Source organism: Colobus angolensis, unplaced genomic scaffold (genome assembly GCF_000951035.1).
Source record: "Colobus angolensis palliatus isolate OR3802 unplaced genomic scaffold, Cang.pa_1.0 Scaffold27, whole genome shotgun sequence".
Classification (NCBI taxonomy): Eukaryota; Metazoa; Chordata; class Mammalia; order Primates; family Cercopithecidae; genus Colobus; species Colobus angolensis.
The window spans coordinates 6477003-6498876 of record NW_012115932.1 but is presented as its reverse complement, the minus strand read 5'-3'; positions in this window follow the sequence as shown (position 1 = coordinate 6498876).

Genomic DNA, 21874 nt, shown 5'->3' with positions numbered 1-21874 from the left:
TGTGGCGATTCCTCAAAGACCTAGAGGCAGAAATACTATTTAACCCAGCAGTTCCATTACTGTGTATATACCCAATGGAATATAAATCATTATGTTATAAAGATACATGCATGTGTATGTCCATTGCAGCACTATTCATAAGAGCAAAGACATAGAATCAACCTAAATGCCCATCAATGATAGACTGGATACAGAAAATGTGGAACACATACACCATAGAATACTATGCAGCCATGAAAACGAATGAGATCATATCCTTTGTAGGGACATGGATGTAGCTGGATGCCATTACCCTCAGCAAACTAATACAGGAACAGAAAGCCAAATACCACACGTTCTCACTTATAAATGGGAGCTGAATGATGAGAACATATGGACACATGGGAACAACAAACACTGGGGCCTGTTGGAGGGTGGGGGTGGGAGGAGGGAGGGTATCAGGAAAAATAGCTAATGGATGCTAGGTGATTGGGTGATCTGTGCAGCAAACCACCATGACACATGTATCCCTTGACTTAAAATTGAAGTTGGAAATCAAAAAAATAAAAGAATGAAAAAGAAATGCATCCTTCAAGGCCTTCAGGTACATGTCTCCAAAGTATATAGGGCATACCAGTTTCAATAAACCAAACAGCTTTCTGTGGGTTATTTTGTTCATTCCTCCAATTTTAAACTTCCATTTTAGTGCTTGCAGCAGTTCATTATCAGTATTATCAGTGCTGATGCCTACTTTTATAATCTTGCTGTTTCTTACAGGTACATTTTATAGAGCTGTGCTAACCCTCTGTCTTTGCAATATATTGCCTATACCACAATTCTTAAACAATCTCTTTCATATCTTTAGCTCCTTTGTTTACACTTATCATTGAGTTACTGATAAATTTTATCAAGGTAAACGAAATTTTTATCATATTTAATTTTCTTCTGAGGTACTGTTTTCTGGTTAACAACATTTTCTTGCTCTCTGATAAAGTGTCTCTAATCTTCTGAATGCTGCAATTATAGAACCGTCTTCTAAAAACATTGTGGAATTAGCAAACAAAAACTTTTCCTATATTCAATGTAAATGCTTTCCCCATAAACTATTTTTCAGCACTTATTAACTCAGAGCTACACATTTAAAAAAAGTGCTGAGATTCTACTTTAGAACTGAGTATACTGAATACTAAAAAGTTCAGTATATATATATATATATATATACTTGAAATATATATAATAAACTCATTTCTGAAGTGTAACCCTATCATATGTTTTCTCATTTATTTCAGTAACATCTTTCATCTGTATGTGGTCTTTGGCTAATGACAGAATGGCTTTATTTAAGCATGTTTATATGTGTATATGTGTCTGTAAATACACAAAAAATTATTAAACAATTATAGGAATCTGACTTTGTGTGTGTGTGTGTGTGTGTGTGTGATAGAGTTTCGCTCTTGTTGCCTAGACTGGAGTGCAATGGCGTGATCTCAGCTCATGGTAACCTCTGCCTCCCAGGCTCAAGCAATTCTCCTGCCTCAGCCTCCCGAGTAGCTGGGATTACAGGCATGCACCACCATGCCTGGCTAATTTTGTATTTTTAGTAGAGATGGGGTTTCTTCATGTTGGTCGGGCTGGTCTCAAACTCCTGACCTCAGGTGATCTGCTTGCCTTGGCCTCCCAAAGTGCTGGGATTAAAGGAGTGAGCTATCGCGCCCAGCCTAGATGACCCTTTTGTCTGGCTTCAAATACCATTCTGACCAGCACTGCAAATCTGTTCAGAGAAAACTAACTTAAAGTCATGATAATTGAAGTCTTGTAATATGTTTCATCATTTAAAAATATACACACATATTGACTTTACATTTTCCCTTAATTAAATCTAGTAATTGACAATTTTCAAAGAGTATAAAAATTTAAAATGGATAAAAATTATTTCTGTATTTTCTGGATTGTCTTGAATTATCTTCATGGATCTACTACTTTAAAAACTTCTTTTTGTCTCCATCCCTTGCTTTCAAACTTTCCTTGTAACTGCTCAAAGACTGGAGTCCAACTAAGAACAGTTATAATTCTTGATTGTTAACTTTGTAGTGAAAAATAATAGAAGTGGAGAAAACTAAAAGCAATCGATCATATGAAAATCTCTATTTTTTGTGGGAAATCCAAATGTATTCTAATGATCTTGTTTGATCACTTTATATACTACTGGAGGAGATATCAGTGAATCAAACAAAATCTATATCCCAAGTGTCATAGACTGTAGCAGAAAATAGGTAATCTTGTGAGAAAATGAATACTAAGAATGTATGATTCTTAAACATCTAATTAATATGCTTATGCATGCAACAAATATTTAATATACACACACACAAAGGCACTATGCAAAATAACTCACATTTTGGTCTTTAAGAGATTACCATAGTTACATATACAACAAGTCACATAAGAAAGATGTGAAAATTGACCTGTCACTTTAATTTTGAAATACATGAAATAGACCTGTACCTTCCAGGAATGGAGGAGTAAATTTTCTGGCTTCTAGAAATGGAGAAGTAGCTACACCAAACTTATTGCAAGAAAAAAATTATACAACCTCAACAAAACATAAGAAGTAGCTATTTGAAGGTATTGAAAAGTGACCAAAAATTGGGAGAAATTAGAGGAACACACATCTGAAAAGATAAACTGTCATATTTTGATTCTGCTAGAGTAGCAGAGAGATGCTATTTATTAGTTTGAGGTTGGAAAGTATTGAATTTGAAAGAATAGCCAGCAAGTAAGAATGAGAGAGTGGGGATATTCAGGAGGAAGAGCCATAAAAGATCAAAAGTCTGCATTTAAAATCCACCAAAAGCATTGAATGAATACTAACCTATGTAAGGACAGGTGAGACACTAAGCGTATAGTGAAAAAGTAGGAGCCAGAAGCTGAATGAACTTCGCAGAGATTTCACTGACTTCCCACTTCAGAGTAGATAAAAATGGAATTTGAGTCCAACCAAGTCAACTGCCTGCAAAAACAAATCTACAGAGGAATGTATCAAAATGCAGATTTTCTAAAACTTAGTATTTATAAAATCCAACATACAATTAGAAACTACTAAACATACGATGAAACAGAAATATATGACCCCTACTCAAGAAAAAAACATGCAACAGAAAACAACTCTGAGATAATTACACATTGTAATGAATACAAAAGGACTTCAAAAACCCTACTACAAATATATTTAAGTACTTAAAAGAAAATACATGCATAATAAGTAGAGACAGACTATCAACAAAAATATAGAAACAAAACAAAATGAAATAAAAATTCTAGAGCTGAAAAGCACAATAACTGATATAAAAATAATTAGAAAGAGTTGAGAAAATAATGTCAATGGCAGAAATAAAATAACCAATGATCTTGTGGATAAATAGAAAGAAATCACATAATCTAATGAACATAAAGAAAAAAATAGAAAAAAAGAAGTGTCTTAGAAGTCTGTATGACAATATTGAGTGAAATCTATTATATGTGTGATTGGAATTCTGGAAGGACCAGAGACAGATCATGGACATTAAGGAAGAAAAATATGAAGAAATAATGGCTGAAAACATTCCAAATTTGGTAACAGACATTCATTTATAGACTCAAGAAGCTCAATAAAATAGTCTAGAAGTATAAATGCAATGACAAGTATATAACTGGACATGTGACATTAAAATGTTGATATCCAAAAGATAAAAAGAAAATCTTGAAAGTCATTAAGGAATATTGAAATATTACAAATAGGAGAAGAGTTATTCAAATTAGGAATGACTTATCAGAAACATTAATGGGCAAATGAGAGTGAAACATGTTTAAAGTGCTAAAAGAAAATAGCTGTAAAAGGAAAATTGTTTATCGAGGGAAAATATCTTTTAAAAAGAAAGTAAAATAAAGATATTTCAGATAAAAATTGGAATACTTCATTGTCAGAAGATGTGCCCTAAAGGAAATTCTTCAAGTTGGAAGAAAGTTACACCAAATGATAATTTAAATCAACAGGATGAAAGTGGTAATTATCTCAATTTTATAGGTGAGAAAACTGAGGCATAGATAAAGTTTTGTCCCTGAGTACAGAAACAGGAAACTCAAAACATATAAATAGGAAATTTATTTTTCATGTTGTTAACCTTTGTAGTTGATTTTTTAACTTAGAGATAGCCAGGTAGGTAGATAGATAGATAGATAGATAGATAGATAGATGGATAGATAGACTGATAGAGATAGAGATATCTTTTATCTGTATATCTATAAAAGCTATATAAATATATAAATATATAGATATATAAGATATCTATATGTTTTATAGATATATAAAGATATCTATATCTCTGTCAGTCTATCGCTCTGTCCTTTAAATGTCACAAAGTCAAACATAAATTATAAATTGAATTACACAAATACCATTTCTTAACTGTACAACTTTCTCAAAGCACAAGCTCCAAATTTTTTATTGTTTTACATTTAATTTGACAATGATGTCTCAATTTGTTTGACTATGGGGTTAAATGTAGTATCAACTCCTTTCTGAAGGGAAAATAACAAAAAAAAATGTGAACTCTGTGAGTACTCAAATATAACCAAAGAAACAGTAATTCTTAAGAGATTTTGGTCAATGTGTTCAGAGATTAGCTACACAAAAACATGTGCACACATACATACATAAACATAGAAACATTCAAACTCATACGTTTTTTATTAACAAAACCCACAAATTCTAAATCCTGCATTTCTTGGTGAATGGTTCAAAAAATTAATCCTAGAATACCCTTCAGTGCCTGATTACAAAAGAAAGGCTTTACAGACTGGTTAATTGAAAATAGTGGCTGGGCACAGTGGCTCAGGTGTGTAATCCCAGCACTTTGGGAGGCCAAGGTGGGTGTATCACCTGAGGCCAGGAGTTGGAGACCAGCCTGGCCAGCATGGTGAAATCTCGTCTCTACTAAAAATACAAAAATTAGCTGGACATGATGGCATATGCCTGTAGCCCCAGCTACTCTGGATGAGGCAAGAGAATTGCTCAAACTCAGGGGGCAGAGGTTGGAGTGAGCCCAGATTGCACCACTGCATTCCAGCCTAGGTGACACAACGAGACTCCATTTCCACAAAGAAAATGGGGGGTGGGTGGGAAATATATGAGAGTGTAGCAGTGGTCATGTAAAGAGAGTGTAGAAGGCGCAGAAGAGGACTTTGGAGAACAGGATTAAAGTCGCAGTAATACTGCTGAGCTAGTTGTGCATTCTGAAAGGTTTCATTTGTGTGTGTGTGTGTCTGTGTGTGTGTGTGTGTAAACTAAACAAGATAAAACAGGTTGGAAAGGTTGGACATGATATAAAATGAGAAGTATGAGATTTTATAACCATCTGTCTTAACTTTTAAACGTCCTTTTTTTTTCTTTTTTTTGAGACAGTGTCTTGCCCTTTCGCCCAGGCTGCAGTGCAATGGGGCGATCTCGGCTCACTGCAACCTGTGCCTCCCAGGTTCAAGCAGTTCTCCTGCCTCAGCCTCCCAAGTAGCTGGGATTACAGGCATGAGCCATGACTCCTGCCTAAGTTTTGTATTTTTAGTAGAGACAAGGTTTTGCCATATTGGCCAGGCTGGTCTCAAACTCCTGTCCTTAAGTGGTCTACCTGCCTCAGCCTCCCAAAGTGCTGGGATTAGAAGTGTGAGCCACCATGCCTGGAAAAAGTCTTTTGTTTTAATTACTCAAATGATTACTGTTTTCTTCAGCTACTATTTAAATTAAAGAATGTGACACATAATCTCTCTGTAACTCGATTAAAATTGGGGGAAAATAAAATAACAGAGTGTTCTCTGTTTTCTCCAAAGCAGACAGATATCCCAATAAACAAAGTTTGCTATTCATGCTCTCAAGTGAAATGCTGGAAATTTACAATAAATACTGGATAGTGGAATAACAACTTTCACCATCCAATATTTATCAAATGTCTTCAAAATTTTATATGCTTCAAGATTTTTGGTATTCTTGTTCTATCATTACTGGAATACAGTGGGGGGATACAGCGGGGTATTGAAATCTCTTTCTATAATTACAAATTTGTCTTTTTCTCTTTGAAATATTACCAGTTTTTAAAAAGCTCTGTTATTAGGTACAAAATGGTGATGTCCTCTTGAAAAACTGATATCTTTCTTACAAAGTAATTATATCTGGTACCATTTTTTGCTCCAAAATATACTTTATCTGATATTATATAGTCACTTCCACGTTCTTTTAATTAATTTTAGTAAGATGCAGCTCTTTTTTTTTTTTTTTTTTTGAGACAGAGTCTCACCCTGTTGCCCAGGCTGGAGTGCAATGGCGTGATCTGGGCTAACTGCAACTTCTGCCTTCTGGGTTCAAACAATTCTCCCATCTCAGCCTCCTGAGTAGCTGGGATTATAGGCGCTCACCACCATGCCCAGCCAATTTTTGTATTTTTAGTAGAGACGGGGTTTCACCATATTGGCCAAGCTGGTTCGAATTCCTGATCTCCAGTGATCCGCCCGCCTCATCTAATTGTTGTATGTTTAGTAGAGATGGGGTTTCACCATGTTGGCCAGGCTGGTCTCAAATTCCTGACCTCCAGTGATCCGCCCCCCTCAGCCTCCCAAAGTGCTGGTATTACAGGCATGAGCCATCATGCCTGACCAATACAGCTTTTTATATCCTTTAACTTTTAACTAATTTGTGTCTTTATAAGAAAATGCTTCTCATAGGCAGGCTATTGATAGGTCTATCTAATCTGAAAACCTCTCACTTTTAATTGGAGTAATTAGACCATTTATGTTTAATGATTATTATTATGGTTAGGCTTAAATCTCTCTTCTCATTATTTTTTTCTATATGTCTTATATGTTCTTCGTTTCCCTGTTGCTTTTTTTTTTGCTTTCTTTTGGAGAAAAATTTAAATTTATCTATCTTATCTCCATTGTTGATTTAGCTATAACTCTTTATTTTGCAAAGTTAGCAGTTGCTGAGTTCATAATATATATTTGGACCCTTCACAGATTGTCTTCAAATGATACTATATTTCTTCTTGCAAACTATAAGAATTTCACATTAAATAGTTTCACTTCTCAATTCCCACCTTTATGTTATTGTTGTCATTCATTTAACTTTTATGTAGTACAAAAACTTCAAAGCATTGTTATTTAGTGTAAAATTTTGTTATTTACTTTGTAAAGAAATTTACATAAGGAGAAAACCAATAATATATTTTTTCTTGTTACTATTTCTAGTGTTCCTTACTCCTTTTGCATTTCTATATTTCCATTAGGTATCTTTTATTTTTCTGCCCACAGGACTTCCTTTAATATCTCTTGTAAGACTGGTTTGTTAAAAAATATTTTTTTTCAGTGTTTCTAAGTCTGATAAATTTCATGTTTTTTTTTTTGAAAGTTGTGTTAATTCTTTAAAATATTCTAGTTCCTAGATGTTTTGCTTCAGTACTTTAAACATAATGCTCTACTATCTTTTTGCTTAGATTGATTATGAGAATAAATCTTGTTTTTTAATCTTTTCTTTCCTCTATAATTAACTCATCATTTTTTAAATTAAAAAAAATCTTAAACATTAAAAGTTTTATCACTGATTTGAGTAATTTGTTTCTGAAGTGCTTTCATAGAGTTTTCTTTCTGTTTCTTCTGCTTAGGGGTCATAAAGCTTTTTGGAAAATGTGGAGACATTATTTCTTCAAATATTTTACTGCTCCTTTCCTCCCTTTGAAGACTACAATTTTATATGTAATGTGTCTTAAAGTTGCCTCACAGCTCGCTGATACACTTTGTCTTCTTTAAATTGTTCTTCTGTTTGTGTTATATTTTGTACATTATCTGTTGCTATATATTCAAGTTCACTAATCTCTATTGACTGGGCTGGAGTGCAGGGGTGTGATCATAGCTCACTGCAGCCTCAAACTTCTAGGCTCAAGCAATCCTCCTGCATCATCTGCCCAAGCAGCTGGAACCACAGGTGCACACCACCACATCTGGGTATTTTTTAATTTTTTATTTATTATAGAGAAGGGGTCTCACTATGTTGCCCAGGCTAATCTCAAACTCTGGGCCTCAAGCAGTTCTCCCACCTCAGTCTCCTAAAGTCCTGAGATTACAGGCATGAAGCACTGTATCAAACTTGTTTTTAAGATGTGTTTAGTTTAGTGCTAATAACTCCCCAATACTGAGACAAGACCCTTATGAGTACTCTACCCTCTAACTCATAAAGATTTTACTAAGTGGTGGGAATAGGCACCTTGTTCTTGTGTGAGGTGTTGACTACTCTTTATTTTCTAACATACTTTTTTTTGGTAAGTTTGTTTTTACTTTTTTTTGTATCCTTCGTTCCTTTGCTTCTCTTGCCTTCTGTTTTTTTCTCACTTCCTCTTTTCTTTCCCTTTTCTTAATACTGCTTAAACCCCTTCATTGCTTCCATTTCTCTATTTTTTCCTTGTATTCTTGAGATAAGTGAAAGTGCCTTAACTATAGACATAGCACTGTGCTCAGATCTGTGAGAGATACTTAGAAGTATATAATATGGCCTTTGCGACATTCTATTTAGAGAAATAGAACATGGCAATTATGCCTGCATTGTCAAATGTATTTTAGACATTAGAAGTACTGAAGACATTGTTTGCAGATGGACACATATTAAGATTAGATAAGTAAAAAGAAATGAAGTTGGCATTTGAGGTCAGTTTACCTCTCCAAGTGAAGTCCCAGACACCAGGACAGTACACAAGAAGGAAAAATGGGAGCAGAGTGTATGTAAATTATGAGATTTGTGAATCACGTTTAAACAGTCTAAATAAGCTATGCTAAAGAAATTTTTTTCTGGTTTTTCAAATAACTAGGACCCAGTAAATGATTTTGTATATGAATGTGTTATAAACAAATATTTTTTTTCCCCCAAAACAAAGTCTTTGGGGGAAAGACTACTCCTGATGATTCACTATTCAAATTCCATAAAAGGTACACACCAACTTACATTTATAGCTGAGAAACTGTGGTGGTGCATCTAGAAATTACTTAGTTATTAAATGTAGTATCTTAAGTAGAATTCAAACATCCTTAGTTACCCACCTATAATCCTGGACTTAAGGAAATATTTGAATTTCTTGTAAATATTTCCTTCTTTCTCCTAGCGACTGACTGTCATGCCAAAGTCTAGTTTGGTAGCAAGTTTTGACCTTTTGTTATGGTCATCATCTAAATGTTTACTGTTAAGCAAGTACCTATTTCTCTTTAAGTGTCCCGTGCGAGAAAAGATCCCATTTTCTAACTATACCCACATGAACAAAATCTAGATGTTATGAAACAGGGATAACAAAAGCTGAAGCTACACTGAACTCTAGCTTGACCAAAGTAGCTAATTTCCTTAAAGCCTCAAAAAAATTACTTTTGCAGATGAATTTTATTTGAAATAAAAATATATTTTTACAATGAATACCGTTCAGTAATTTCTTATTTTTAGTTAATAATCAGATGTTACTTCTTTGTGCTATGAGCCCAGAATAAGAAAGTTGTACCAAATGTGTCAATATTGAATAACTGTTTCCCTGATCAATTGCCAGTCATATGAATAAATTGTATTACTTAAAATATGTGAGAGGTATTTTGAACATCACAAGCCTGTACTAAAATCTTCCTTCTCTTAGCATACATCTTTAGTTTCTCAATTCTTTTTTCTTTTGAAATATACCTAGAATTGACTTAAAACATTAGAAATATATATAATTATATAAATATATTAGAAATAAATGGATGCCTTAAAAATAAAAATCAAATCTATTTATCATTTGCTTTATTAAAGTTTCTGAGACATTTTTCCTGTTTTCATTTTTTGTTTTTAAATTTCAAATTTTATCTTAGATGTAGGGGAATATGTCAAGGTTTCTTACCTGGGAATGTCGTGTGATGGTGAGGTTTGGGGTATGGATCCAATTACCCAGGTAGTGAGCAAGTACTCAATAGGTAGTTTTTCAACTCACCATCCCCCTCACCCCCTAGTAGTCCTGAGTGTCTATTGTGCCCATATTCATGTCCATGTGTGCTCAGTGTTTAGCTCCCACTTATAAGTGAGAACATGCAGGGTTTGATTTTCTGTTCCTGAGTTAATTCGCTTAGATTTATGGCCTCCAGCTCCATCCATTTTGCTGCATTTTGTTTTAGGCTGTCAGTACTTTATGCCATCTTACATTTCTCTGTCATTACTCTTTTAATTGAAGTTATGTTAGAAATATTTGCAAATCTTGAGAAAGGTAATTGTGCTAAAATATCTTTTTAAGTCTATCTTTGTAAAATGAGAAGTGATGAGTGATCCATCAAAAACTATTTATAGAATTGCAAACAGGGCTTTATCAATGTGCTATTTTATATGGATATAAAATTAGCTCATCTCACCTGGTTAATCTTGGTGGAAAAACTTTAAATGAAATTAGACATGGGTACCATGTTTTGAAAACATACCATATGACATCACCTGTACTACTTGCTTTATGTATGTAATCTCACATTCATCCATAATGGCACTTATACATTTGACCTTTTCTTTATCAATATATAAATATGGCAGAACAACACACATCCTTAGAGGTAAGGCTAGGTGTTATATCTGAGGTGTCACATAAAATAATTTAATCTTTTAAAATCTTTTTCTAAGGAATGTATTTATGCTACTTCTCCCCTTCCCTAGTGTAAGTTTATTTTTGTTTAACCCTCCATAACGGTGTAGTTACATTTTCACAAAACCCTATAAATTTGAGATTATAAATCTAAATTTAAAAACTAGGAGGTGGTATAACTGGTATTTAAATCTATGACACTATAATTAATCTGTACACTTCCAATGTGCAAATTAACTTTTTATGAATTACTTTGAATCATTGGTTATTTTTGCATGAGTCCCACTGCTATGCCCATTCTCACATTTATGAATAGTGTTCAGGTCTGTCTCATGGTCTTTGTGTGTATAATTGTATAGTACAGGGCTTTATACAGAATAGAATCTCATTACCTGTTTGTGGTTTCTTACCACAATGGTTCTAAGGCAGGACAAGGAGAATCCATCAGAATTATATGGGAAGCTTTTTCCAACTTCATACACAGCCATAAAAGATCCTAGTTGTCCCTTCTGTAGTAAGCCAATAGTACTCTTGGGAATATATAACATGCTTCAAGAATATTGAGCTGCAATACAAATTGAGGAAAATGTCCTTGTGAAAAAATGACTTGGGGCTCCAGCTGCATCATCTTTTTTTTTTTTTTTTTTTTTTTTTGATACAGAGTCTGGCTCTGTCACCCAGGCTGGAGTGCAGTGGCCTGATCTCGACTCACTGCAAGCTCCGCCTCCCGAGTTCACGCCATTCTCCTGCCTCAGCCTCCTGAGTAGCTGGGACTACAGGCACCTGCCACCACGCCTGGCTAATTTTTTTTTCTTTTTTCTTTTTTTGTGTTTTTAGTAGAGACAGGGTTTCACTGTGTTAGCCAGGATAGTCTCGATCTCCTGACCTCGTGATCCGCCTGCCTCGGCCTCCCAAGGTGCTGGGATTACAAGCGTGTGTCACCGCACCCAGCTGCATTATCTTTTTCAGAGCAGTAATTGTCATGCTACTCAAAGTGTCTTTTGTGGACCAATGCCAATCCACAAACTCCTAAGAGTTTGTAATAAGTGCAAACATTGAGAGAAAATGTTTAAAAGCTTTAACATATCAACAGGCTTGTATGTTCTGTTTTTCTTTGTGTTTTATTTTACTATTTTTTAATTACATTTTAAAATTCAATCCACATACAATGAACTGTAAATTGAAAATAAACAACAAACACTCACCTTTCACCACAGATAGTTTGAGGAAAAGTGAGCAGTAGCATTTTTTTGGCATTCAGAATTATTCTTCTTTTATTGATGTTCCTGATGCACGACAGGTGAGCCCCAAAAGTGGGGATTAGCATGGGTGGGTTCTTTGCTTTGCTTAGGAAAGAATTCAAGAGTGAGCCAGCAGTGGAAGAAAGCAAGTTAGTAGAAGCAGCAGTGTGCAGCTCGGTGCCTGGTCCTTGTGGATCAGGGCTAAACCATAGGCAGTGCACCCAGAGTAGGAGCATAGGGGCTCCTGGCTGGCAGTATTTATACCTACTTTTAATTACATGCAAATTATGGGGAGGGTTATTCAGAAACGTCTAGAAAAGTGGCAGGGAGTTCCAGGTGTTGCCACAGAATTTGTAAACTGTCATGGTGCTGGTGGGCGTGTCTTATGCTGATGAACAGCTAGGACAACTAGAGGTTGCCTTTGGCATCATTTGCTAGTTCCAGCTGGCTTCTTCCTTTTAGCCTGTTGAGACCAGGAAATAAGTCTTGCCGGTCTCCTACCTCATTCCTATGAGTGGTTAACACATAGCATATGCCTTGTGTGTTCTTAGAATGTTTCCCAGAACACGGAGATGCCTTACAGTATAGATTTGACTATTAATATGTACTTAGTCGTGGTGTATTTTGTTTCATTAATGAAACATCTGGAAGGGCATCAGGCAGAGAAAAGTGTGGAGTGAAAACTGCTGATGTGGTTTGAATCTGTGCTCCCACCCATATCTCATGTTGTATTGTAATCCCCAGTGCTGAAGGTGGGGTTCAGTGGGAGGTGATTAGATCATAGGGGCAGAGCTCTTATTAATGATTTAGTATTATCCCCCTTGGTACTGTAGGGTGAGTGAGTTCTCATGAGCTCTGGTTGTTTAAAGGTGAGTAGCACCACCCCACTAGTTCTCTCTTTTCCTCCCGCTGCTGCCACGTAAGACGTGCCTCCTTCTCCTTCACCTCCCTTTGTTATCGAAAGCTTCCTGAGGCCTCCCAGAAGTCATCATGCTTCCTGTACAGCCCGAAGAACTGTAAGTCAATTAAACTTCTGTTTTTTATAAATTACCTAGTCTCAGATATTTCTTTATAGTAATGCAAGGACGGACTAATACAACTTCCAACAACCATGCCCTGAAGTCTACCCTATCCAGAAGGCTTCTCTGTCTCTGATCCTGATTATCAGTAGAAGTACTACTCGGAAAGGAGGGACAAACCTGTGCTACAGTGGAATGCTAAGTTTTTTTGACATCAGGCCCACATCTTCCAACTTTGCATATTGACCACTGTTTGCAATGGAAATAAAGGCAACTAGGTTTCCTAAGAGAGCTAGGAGTAAAAAGAAGAGGCAGGAAGAGGTATATCCTAATGGTGTAGCATGTTTTGTTTTCCATAATAAAGTATAATAGTGATGTCATAGCTATGTAATTACACAGTTACATTCAACCACTCCATTCCCTGTTTCTAAGATATAGAGCAGCTGCCCTTCTGTTTTCTGAAAACTGAATTAAACGAGTACTTCCTGGTCTATAATATTAAAAGCCTTTTAATGTAACACAAGCTAATACATAATATCAAGGAAAGATATTAGGCAAACAAGGTTAAATGATTTACAAGTTTTTCTTCCATCTATTGTGAACATAAATGGTGAACAGCCAGATGTGGAGAAAAGATACAAAGTAGAAGATAGAATGTTGCTATTAAAAGACTGTATTACAAAAACAAAAAGCACTAACAAGAACAAAAATCAATAGCTAGCCGTCTATTTTCCTTTCTAAAAAGGTAGTACAATGCATTAAATACTTTCTTGCTGTATGTGCCTTATAGAGATTGTTTCCATTTCTCTGTCCCAGGAAACATAAGCAGTACATCTTTATAGAGGGCAGTGTATGTCCATAAAACAAATGCTGCCAAGTAGAACATTAAAAACAGCCTGTTGAAATATCTGCCAGAAAGATAATTTAGGTTAGGCTCTCTGTTTTGATAAAAGTACATGAAGCGTAACGGTAACAATCTCTACTCTCTTTTAAAACAAAGGGGGAAAAAGCCTCACTCTAAAACCCTTTAAAGATATCAGAATTAATTGTAAACTATGAAATATGCCCTAGTTCTTGTTCTGATTGGAATTCAGAAAAAAGAAAGAGAGAATCAAGAAAGGAAGAAGTGCTGTAAACTAAGTCACAATGCAGTGGCATACTGATGTAGAACCAAAGATCCATTTCCAACAGACCTCATTTAAATCACTGGGCTATTCAACAAGGGCTGCCTCAAATGGGTCACCTTACATGAACCTCTAATTATTGCTTGTCAAGAAAAGCAGACAAACACCTATGTAGAAGGATTTCTGATTTTTTTTTTTTTTTTTAAAGCTTAGCACAGCAATTGAGAGGTAATGGACAAAAATATAAGAAAATAAAAGATAAAACCAATGGTCTGTGTTGCATGGCAACAGCGAGTTTAGAGACTAGCCCTTCACTTCTTCCAGTTACCAATATCCCCAGAGGCAAAACAGAACCACAGAACTGTTTGGCCTATAGCTTTCAATACCACACAGACTTCTGCTGTAACCATATGTCTTACCCAAAGAATCATGCCACCAAATTAGGGAAAGCTTGCCTTTTGCTCAGGAAACAACCACACTTACAGATGTAATGACAGTTTCAGGGGCGGATTCACATATCTATTTTGAAAACACTCATAAGAACAGTCCCATAGAAATAAGTATATGGACAAAAGTCTTGTACTCTTTTTTGTATATCATTCTGGGTATAGAAATTGAAAACGTCTGGTGTATTATTTGTTGCTATATAACAAATTACCCCAAAATGAGCAGATGAAAACAAATACAATAATATTATTTCACAGAGGTTCTTAGACTCAGGAAGCTGAGACCAGCTTAACTGAGTGCTTGTGACTCAGCATCAATTCTGTGCTTGGAGTTAAGCTGCTGATTGAGGCTGCTGTCTTACCTGAAAGTGCCATTTCCAAGCTCACTCATCTGGCCATTGGCAGGAGATTTTATTTCCTCACCATGAAGGGCTCTCCATATGCTGCTTATGATGTAGTTTTACCTGAGAATAAGAGCCAACAGAGAGAGGAAGAAAGAGTGAGAGAGAGAAGAGAGAGTGAGAGAGACCACAGTGGTGGAGAGGGGCTGCCTGGAAAGCAGGTCTGAAAGGCTGGTTATCAGTCTATCCTCTGGCTCCAAAAGATCTAAGTTTCTCCTACATACAAAATACACTCACATCCTGCCATGTCCCCCAGTCCCTCACCAAATCTTATCCCATTACCATGTCAGAAAAACCTGCAGTATCACCCTACCTAAATCAAGTCCAGATGAGGGTGCATCTCCCACATGAAGCTTCTTATGCGCTGCTCCCTAAATCGAGTTCTTCCTGCAAGTCTGTGAAATAGATACAGTATCTGCTCCTATATACCCAGCAAAAAATGATGCTAACCACTATAGACTGCAGTTTCAAAAGGGAGAAAATGTGAAGCACAGAGTCACAGATCCATAGCAATTTTGAAATTCATCCAGGCAAATGTAGGAAGTTCCTTGATTAGGACTCAGTCCTGTTACTTCCTGGAAATGATTCTTCAGAACTTTCAACTCCACCCTCAGAATTTTTGGTTCTTCCCAGTAGCCAATTACTTTTGCCATCTAAGTCACCCTTCCTTTGCCAGGAAATGCAGCCCAGACTTTTTGGATGAGTATTTGCTTTAGCCTGTTTCTGGCTTGTCAATATTTAGGGTTCCAAAAGGTCCTTTTCATTTTGTACTGTTTCTGTCACTTTTTCTCCAAGCTATGTTTCTGCATCTATGATTTTTCTCAAAGATTTGATGCATCACCTTTGAGTATTAATAGGATTCACTTCATTAGGCAAAAGCCATACCCACAAATGTCTTCAGGATAATAACTTCTCTACCTTATCCCTTTGCTACAGAACAACATCCTCAAGTTTCTTAGTTCTATTGTTTGATTGAGAGACTGTTTGAATTATACCCTTAGAGAAAATTTTGTAAGGACACAGAAAGTCTAAACAAAACTATAATAAAATTGGTTCCATTGACAGTATAGAATACTCCAGCCAACAACCAGAGAATGTGCATGCCACTCAAAGACTAATGGAAAAATTATTAAGGCAAACTGGACAATGAAGACTACCCCAATAAACTTAGAAGTAAAATCATATTAAGTAGGGTCTTCCACATCAGGAAGTGATTTACAGTGAAAACTGTAAATGCAGTTTTCACTTGTCTTCTTGCTAATTATAGCTAAAAATTATGGACATTATATACAAAGCAACAGAAGAAGTCTATGGTAGGTAAAAAGAAGAAGACAGAGCAGCCAAGAGCATTAGATACAAGGAACAGGTAGTAGATTTTCTTGGTTTTCTTTTGCTTCATTTATCACAGACTCAGTGCTGGAAAAGTCACTAACCCCAAAATATCAATGAATGAGAGTAAAAAAGCCCCAAGAAAATCCCATTCTGTCCATTCAAAGATCAGAAACGAGCAGCCTAGCAATAGAGAAAATATGTAGACAGTAAGTGCCATACTTTAACTTTACCACAGGAAAAGAAAGTGTGGTCTCACTCCTCAAACTCTCAGTGAAGGTGAACGGGAGCCTAGACTTTTATTCTACCAGGATATGAAGAAACATCCCTCCCCTTCCTGTCTGGGTGGTGTCAGAGATGACCAAGTGGGAAATGAAGACTTTCCTCTCTCTGGTGGAGAGCACATGGGAAGCCTGGACTTCCACCCCAACTCAGCAGTAAAAATCTGTTCATCCTCTTCTCCATTGGATTGGCATCAGAAAAGGCCATGTGGGAAACCTGGACTTTTGTGACTTTCCAGGATACTTGACTTCCTACCTCCTTGGTATATTCAGAGCATGAGGGGAGCAATGTGAGGCAGCCCTGCCTCTCCCAGCCAGGGTAGCAAGAGCGGAGGACTAATGGGAGCCTGAACTCCCATCCATCCTTGCCCACCTATAATGAGGTGCCATTCTTCCTCATCAGGATGTCAACAGAAACCAAGTGGGGAACCGAGACTAACTTGAGCTGAGGTTCGGTCCAGCAACTCACATGGGTGTCCAGACTCTGTTTTTCTCTGTCCATTTTTTTAGCTTCACTCTGGTTGGCCCCTTCTTTGTAGACTTTCACTTTGTGAGAGTGAAATGACTATTATCAGTTCCCAGGGCAGTGCTATAATTAGTACCCATAGGCAACACTGTATCTACTCTAGATATAGATATTTTATATCTAGTCAAAAAGAGAATGCTTATTTAATATTTCCAACAATAATCCTGCAATTGAGTCTTCTTAGAGACATATTGTCTGAATTTTGGCATATGTCCATTTGTTAACAAATCACCATAGGAAAGGACTATGGGACTAATTTAGGACTTTGGTCACTCACTTCCTGTCTTCCCCAAATAATGTTTAGGATATTATTGCAACAGGGAAGATGAATGGGCACTGGGGAAGCAATTAATAAAAGTTTGCAAAACGTAAACTCAATGTTGGGTACATATGTATAATATCTATTATTTTGCAACATTTTTCACTTATCAACTTACCAATCCTTCAAATCAAATTTTATTAAACTATTTTACTCTTCTCAGAGACTATGTGGTATTTTATTGTATAGACATATTACATCATTTTCATGAACACATAAGTCATTTTATGTTTTGTTTTGGGATGGGTTTTTTTTTTTTTTTTTTTTTGCTATTATAAGGAGTGACCCAATAAATATGTTTGTATGTCAATTTATTTTAAAACAATTCATGGAGTTACAATTTCAGTAAGTTTCAAAGAAACAATAAACACTTATTTCTTGCCTTCAAGAACTCACTGAAGGATAAAACAATTTCAAGTATGAAAAACATTGATAGTCACTTGACGTTATATGAACATAGCAGATGGTAAGAGTAATGTGTAATTTTAACACATTTCAGGTTTCTGTAGCATGTTAGATATTAAAACATCACATCCTTCTTCTTCCTCAACACATTCATTTTAAGCTTCTTAAAATCTCAACGACATAGTACAGTTTATAACATAAAATAGAAAAGTGAGACACTCGGCTTCGTCTCCAATTTTAGTCAGATGAACACACACATAACCACTTCTTCACCATAAATACTTCCGTGAGCCTGATACAGCTTACTGTTTTCTGATGCTTTTGTTCAGTGCTCCAGTTTCCTATTTTGAAATATCCCTGCTAATTTATGAGCTATCCTTAAAATGCTATGTGAGTAACAACAGATGCCTCGGTACACCTGTTTTGTAAAGAGTATCAGGCTATCCAAGACGCTATTTACAACTATAGAAATTTTATTTTCATTTCCATAAGAGAATAGTGATGAAGTCTCAGTGTAAAATTTGTTTTATAATCATTAGGGGAGAAAATGAAAGATTTAGCATCTTCTTTTTTATAATTTTCATTTTCTGATGAAAGATGTTCATTTCTGTTGATTCTTTCTGCTGATGATTTTACTCCTCTTTCCTTTATCCTTCAGCCTATGTGATGAGTCATTCTTTTGTACCAGTTAAGGTTAAATTGTTGAAGATTTTAATTTTATTTTTCCATTTTGAACCCTAGTACCAAGAATAAGTGTGTCTTCCCTGAATACAGAATTTGTTTAAAAATGATTCGTGGAGGTTGCAGTTGTTTGAAGGCTCAATATATACTTTTTGCCACCTAGAAACTGACCAACGTAGCATAAATAATTTGAACATTCATTGTATCCTCTGGGTTTTAACTGGAACCACATCCATGGTCTCCTTCACCACTGGGAAAACCATTGGGATAGAAAGTCATAAACACCTTTGTCTCACTAATGAAGAAATTGAGCTGCTTCTGCCTTTCTCTGCTCATCTCTTGTACCAGTAGCACTAGACCTATACTTTAGTCACATTCTATTTTTACTACATCTGTCTGCTGCCAATATATTATACGCTCCATGTTTGTTTGTATTGATCTCATATTTTTTATTTTGTTTTACTACTATTTTGTCCTTGCATTTCAGAACATTTTTCCCCTTTCTCATCATATCTCTCCTTCTGGAGTACGTGTTTTTTTTTTTTTTTTTCTTTTTAGAAAGAAATTCAGTTACTAAGGGCATATTCATGGGAAACACCTTATTTTTAGTAATTTGAAGTTGTCTTTATTTTATCCTTATTCTTGAACAGTTTGCCTAAATTGGGTATACAATCCTGTTAGACAGTTACTTTTCTCAGCAATTTAAATATATTATTTCACTCTCTTTTGATTTTGTTGTTGCTATTGGCAAGTCAGCCAAAGAGAACAAGAAGAGGGCTGAAACCAAGTTGTCTAACCAGAATTTTCATTGGTTTACAGAGATAACATTGATAAGTGATTGTCTATACATTGTTGAACTATACGGTATGAGTTACGGTGTCCATATAGCATTTACTAAGCTTAGCCCAAATCCCAAGTGGCTTCAAGAGATACTTATTTAGCTCAAAGGGAAGTAATGTGACTGCTGTTTTATTCTAATGCTTCCCCAGACCTGATAATTTAAAAGGGTTTTCATTTCTCAGATCAAAAATATTGTCTTTCTTTTTTTTCAGTTATTTTGTGTATGTGTGTGGGTGGAGGGGGATCTTTTCTTTCTGGATTATTTGAAGAGCTTTTCTACATGTTTTTTCTGCAAAACTACCTGCAGTATGCCTAGCTATGAATTTTTATTTATTCTACTTGGGGTTTATTAACAACCCAGAATACATAGTTGAATATTTTTTCATCAGTTCTAGAACTTTCTTAGTCATAACTTGTTTTAAAAGACTCTTTTTTCAGGGCAGTTTTAGACTAGTAGCAAAATTGAGAGGAAGGTATAGAGACTTCCCATATACTCCCTGACCCCACACATGCATAGCTTCTCCAATTATCAACATCCACCACCAGAGTGGTATTTGTTCCAAATGATGAACATGCTTTAGCAGATCATAATCACCCAAAGGTCGTAATTTATATTAGAGGTCACTCTTGGTGTTGCACATTCTCTGGGTTTGGACAAATGTATGGTGACATATAGTAACCATTATAGTACCACACACAGTATTTCACTAAAAATGCTCTGTGCTCCTCCTCCTGCCCCCACCCCTAGCAACCCCTAAATTTTTTTTACTGTCTTCAAAGTTTGTCTTTTTCAGAATGTCGTATAATAGGAAGTCACAGAGTGTGTAGCCTTTTCACATTTGCTTCTTTCACTTGGTAATATGCATTTAAGTTTTCCATGTCTTTTTTATTTTATCTTTTTTTTTTGAGATGGAGTCTCGTTTTGTCACCCAGGCTGTGCAATGGCCTGATCTTCGCTCACTGCAACCTCTGCCTCCTGTGTTCAAGTGATTCTCCTGTCTCAGCCTCCTGAGTAGCTAGGACTACAGGTGCACCCCACCATGCCCAGCTAATTTTTGTATTTTTAATAGAGACGGGGTTTCATCATGTTGGTCAGGCTGGTCTTGAACTCCTGACCTCAGGTGATGCACCCGTCTCGACCTCCCGAAATACTGGGATTACAGACGTGAGTCACTACACCCAGCCTCCCATGTATTTTCATGGCTTGATAACTGACTGATTTTTTGTGTCAAATTATGTTTTATTTCCTGGATTTACTGGAGTTTATTGATGCATTCACTTGTTGAAAAATATCTTGGTTCTTTCCAAATTTTGGCTATTATGAATAAAGCTGTTATAAAACATCTGTGTGAAAGTTTTTGTGTGGACATGCTTTTAAATCCTTTGAGTAGATACCAGAGAATGAAATTTCTGGACAGTATAATTAGAAGATGTTTAGTTTTGAAAGAAACTTTCAAACTGTCTTCCAAAGAGGCTGTACCGTTTTGCATTCCCACCAGCAATGAATGAGAGTTCCTGCTGTTCCACTCCCTTGCCAACATTTGGTGTTGTAAGTGTTATGGATTTTGACCATTCTATAGGTTTGTAATGGTATCTTATTGTTGTCCTATTTGCATTTCCATGATGACATATGATGTGGAACATCTTTGCATATGCCTATTTGCAATATGTATAGCTTCTTTGGTAAGATCTTTGGCCCATTTTAAGATTGAGTTGTTTTCTTATGGTTGAGTTTTAGTTCTTTGTATATTTTGGATAGCAGTCCTTTATCAGATATGTTTTTCTGTGAATATTTTATTCTAGTCTATAGCATGTTTTCTTATTCTTTTGACATTGTCTTTCATAAGGCAGACATTTTAAATTTTCATGAAGCTCAGTTTATCAATTATTTCATTTAGATGTGGTATATTTTTTGTTGTCACTGGGGAAAAAAACTTTACTGCAATTGAGCATGCTCAGTTCACCTGCACATGCTTAGATTATGTGATTTGCAACGTGGCTCTGAATGAATGGGTGCATTGTGGTTACAGTGTTGTATCTAAAAGTCATCAAAATTTGCAAGATCATTTAGGTTTTCTCTAATGCTATCTTCTAAGAGTTTTATAATTTTAATTTTACATTTAGGTCTATGACTCATTTTGAGCTAATTTTGCTAAGGGTATAAACTCTGTGCCTAGATTTATTTTTTTGCATATAGATGTTTAGTTGTTTTAACAACATTTGCTGAAAAGACTATCTTTTCTCCATTCTGCTGCCTTTGTTCCTTTCTCAAAGATCAGTTGACTCTATTTACGTGAGTCTATTTCTGAGCTCTCTGGTATGTTCTGTTGATCTACTTGTGTCTTACTTCACCAACATACACATGTTTTTGATTACTATAGCTTTTATAGTAAGTCGTGAAGTCAGGGAGTATCAGCCCTTCAACTTTGTTCTTCTTCACTACTGGGTTGACTATTCTAGGACTTTTGCCTCTCTCTATACACTTTAGACTCAGTTTGTCACTATACATGAAATAACTTATATGATTTCGATTGGGATTGCACTTAATGTATAGATCATGTCGGGACACACAGATATCTTGACAATATTGAATCTTCCTATTCATAAACATGAAATGTCTCCCTATTTAGTTCA